The following is a 4,411-nucleotide window of genomic DNA, read 5'->3' on the forward strand; positions in this document are numbered from 1 at the left end:
ACTTGATCAAACCATCAGCTTTCAAATATCAAATAAGGAAAACATGAACAAGAACAGTAGTTTCATATTATACATGTGGCTTTACAGTGTAGGCAGGAACTGCTTCTGCAGCGACAGTGATAAGGGAAATAAGGATAGGTCATGATTTTCAAATGGTATATGCAACTATCGTCTTAAAAATGATGTGTATGCATGTGTGCAGGTGCTGTTCATTATGAAACTGTTCTGAAAATTACAAAACCATGTGAAATACACTACCGTGTCACACCCAACACACACGCAAGTGAGTTATATAACATTGTTATCAATACAAAGATTAATCATTTATTCGTTATCACAGAACCATTTACTAATGAGATGGGGTCTTAGTGGTTGGAAAAAGTTATGTTCATCAGTTTCTGGCTATAAAACAGAGATACAGCAATCTAGATGTTAGCTCTAAACTTTTCAGTTCAGCAACTTTATGTACAATGGATGCTATGCATCAGCATTTAAGGAGAGCCAGAGATCAAATCAAATTGTCTACATAGTTCAGTTTCCATTAATGTACTAGAGACAAGGTGAAGAGTTGCCGGTTGAAAGCTGAATCAAAGGAATAGCTCACTTTTGAGAAATGTGCTTATTCACTTTCTTTTATAAGAGAGAGGAGAGGATCAATCTCATTCTCATATCTGTGAGTAAAATACAAAGCTACTGTAGAGACATGAGGTGGTTAGCCTAACTTAACTTAGAGACGGAAAGCACACGTAAACAGCTAGCCTGCCTCTGTCTAATCTGAAGAACAAAACGTACTCCTACATGTTTTAGTGAACCAACCAGTGATTATTTAATTATGTTATGCCAAAAAGAAAGAATCCAGGGCCTCATCCCAAGATTTGGCTTTTGTGACCTGCCCTGGAAAGACACAGCTTTGGTTGTGTAAAAGGACCCCTGCACAGACTCAAACAGACATGCTAGGCTCAAAACTGTTTATTTGGAGATGCATCTGACCACTCTGACCATAAAGGTGCCACTGCAGACACTCTCCGGGAAGACCAAAAGGGCAGGGTAACCATAGTAACGACGTTCCCCTTTTCAAATTACCTCAGACATCAAAGAACCCCTTTCTTTCAGTCCTAATTCTCTACATCACCAAAGAGCCATTAAGATGGACTCTAACATGCCCTCTCTCCTTTTCATGCCGATGTGCCGAACTGATAAAGAAAGTCAGATGCCAGGAAGGAGACTGCCTCAAATTCCTTTGTGTGGACAAAGAATGTTGTCTCCTTATAAACTTGCCTTATTAGTCTGTTGAGCTAAATAATCTTTAACAGTTATTCAGTAGTTCTCGACTTCAATTTGAGTAGTTTTATTACTATGTTATTATTTAGAAACTATGTTGAAAAGAAGGAACCACAAAGAAAGTTAATTTAAAGTGCTTTTCATTCTCCTGAGGCTCATTTACCTTCCTGCCTGTGTTCTTTGTTAAACTAATGCTTCAGCACCTTTATATACTTTCTTAGAAATGATATGCCAAGTTCTTATAACTTCCTTATATATTTTCTAAGTAAGAATGTTTAATTATCACTATTCTCCTGGAAGTTAAGTTTATTTATGATGTTCTTCCTAACTTCTATGAACACTATGAAATATTTTAACTATTATAATTGTTATTGACAATTAACAATAACTTTTCCTTTCCTTTTATCAAATGCTTAAAACTAAGAACTGTATAACGGTTTAGGACATTTAAGAGTTGGTTGTGGAAAGGTATTTGATTAAAAAACGCGCAAATAGACTTTAAGAACATATTAAAGTTAAGACACAGCCCTCCTCCTGGTAGAAATGCCCCAGGAGACAAGCTGGAGCTTGGTCTTGCTCCTAGCAAAGTCCAGCACCCAAGAGGTCCGGCCCGGAATCTCCGAGACCCGAAGTTTTCTTTTGTCTCACAGAAACTTACTTAGCCATCACGCGAACCTTCATTGAATTTACTTTTGTATTGTTTGTTAAAGTTATCAGACCATTTAAGTTACGCAACTTTGAATTAAAAAAAAACAAGTTTCTTTTAAGCTTTATTTCAGTCAAATTAACTTCCACTACTCCCTCCGAAGTTCAGACTCAGCCACGTGGGTTAGTCACGCCAGCTGTAACACCGAGGACATCAGCCAGCTGGCCAACGCCCAAGCACTGCAGAGTTTTCCGCAGCCACCAGCCAGTCAAATGATTCCTGGATAACACGGAGGCCCTAATGACAATGAATGAGCCAAGCCGACTGTGAGCCTTTGTCATCCAGTAAGGCAAAACCAAAGTCCTGCATTCTGTGATGTCCTCTAGCTTTTAATCCTTTAGCCTAAAACTCCTAGCCAAATTTGACTTAGTTATGATCTAAAACTTTCTACCTAACTTTACTGTTTAAAATGTCAACACAGAGTAGAGCACTTGCTCTGTATGAAGAGAAGGCTGAAGCACGTAGAGAGAGAGGACAGACTGGCCCTATGTGGGTTCATGAGATTTTGAGGGTGAGTTGGACGAAGCCCGGTTGCAGGATAGTAACCGGCTACTCTCTCTACTGTGATTGGACAGCTGGGTAACCGCAAGGTACACCTTCCTAGTACCAGATTGGATCCCCTTTTACCTTCAGAACTGCCTTAATTATTCATAACATAGGCTGTGGCATTTAAACAATGCTCACTTGGTGTTAAGGGGCCCAAAGTGTGCCAAGAAAATATCCCCACCATCATTACAGCACCACCACCAACCGGAACCTTTGATACGCGGCAGGATTGAATCTAATTGTGTACACCAAATTCTGACCCTACCATCTGAATGTCGCAGCTGAAATCAAGACTCATCAGACCAGACAGCGTTTTTCCAATCTTCTATTGTCCAGTTTTGGTGAGCCTGTATGAATTGTAGCCTCAGTTTCCTGTTTTTAGCTGACAGGAGTGGTACCCGGTGTGGTCTGTAGCCCATCTGTATCAAGGTTCGACGAGTTGTGCGTTCAGAGATGGTATTCTGCATACCTTGGTTGTAACGAGTGGTTATTTGAGTTACTGTTGCCTGTCTGTCATCTCGAACCAGTCCGCCTATTCTGTTCTGACCTCTGACATCAACAAGGCATTTTCATCCACACAACTGACGCTCACTGGATATCTTCTCTTCTCTATTAAACTGTATGTAGAGATTTACAGGGCTTTTTTACACATCTCATTGATATTATGAGAGACTGTATGTGGTCCACTTGCAATCTTTTCTAATAAACATAAACAACTGCATTTCCTTTTTGTGACTGTTGTGGATAAGATGCTGATTTCACATTTTGTTGATTTGAGTAATTAAGTAAAGCAATATTCAGTTTAAGCTGTACATCAAATGCAAAAGACAATTTACGGTGTTAAAGGTTATGATGCTCACTATACATGTGACCCATCATAAAAGGTCTGGTAATGGTAATTATTCATTGTTAAAATGGAGAATACACTGAGAAAATGCTTTGTTTGAAGCAATAGACTGAAATGCTTTTATTTTGACAGGGAAGCTTTAATTTTGAAGCTTCAAGGAAGTAGCTGCCCAATGTTTTTTGTTGCTAGCTTCAGCAGGAAAATGTGTGGCTCTGTTCGAAATCACCCACTACTCACTATATAGCTCACAATTTTGTAGTGCTGTCCGAATGTATAGGCCCAATCCCAATGTCCCCCCTAAGCCCTGAGCCCTGAACCCTCACAGACTTTACTGACATCACTTGGAAAGTGATTGAGTGCAAGAGGCTCCAAGGGCTCAAAATGCTGTAAACAGGAACGGGACAGCCCTTTGCCACTTTATCACGTTACCTTGACGTTGCTGAAACACATTGCGCACTTTTATTTTATGTTTTTGCCTGATTTTTAATTTCTGCAGGCTCTTGTCCTACAGAGTTGAGGAGAGGTAGCCTAAATGTCAATATACTGTATATTTGTAATTAATCAATACACTATTGTTGTGTCAAATAGCATCATTAAGCAAAAACTAAAATAAATAGTTGAATAAACTAATTGTGTAATAGGGTGATTGCATTCCTCTGACTTAATGTGTTCTATGTAGCATCTTAAGTTAAGAAAACTTTTTTTGACATTTTGACATCAGCGTTGGTGTCGATGCTTGTTTGTTTACTCAACGAAGGTTAAAATCAAGGGCAACTGGACTTGGTTGAAGATACTGGAAGACGTTTCGTCCCTCATCCAAAGGACTTCTTCAGTTCTGACTGACTGGCAGGGAAACTCAGCTATTTAACCTCAGTGGGGTCGTTATCCCGGGTCATCGATACCGCTGGTTCGTTAATGTTCCTTGTTGCTGTGACGACAGTCGTTACAGTCGTTAAGACTACCTGTGGCCAAGACTGAACGACCATCGTTGGTATCTTCACCTGAGGCCAATAGGTTACGTTTGTTGAGTT

Source organism: Micropterus dolomieu, linkage group LG18 (assembly GCF_021292245.1).
Source record: "Micropterus dolomieu isolate WLL.071019.BEF.003 ecotype Adirondacks linkage group LG18, ASM2129224v1, whole genome shotgun sequence".
Lineage (NCBI taxonomy): Eukaryota > Metazoa > Chordata > Actinopteri > Centrarchiformes > Centrarchidae > Micropterus > Micropterus dolomieu.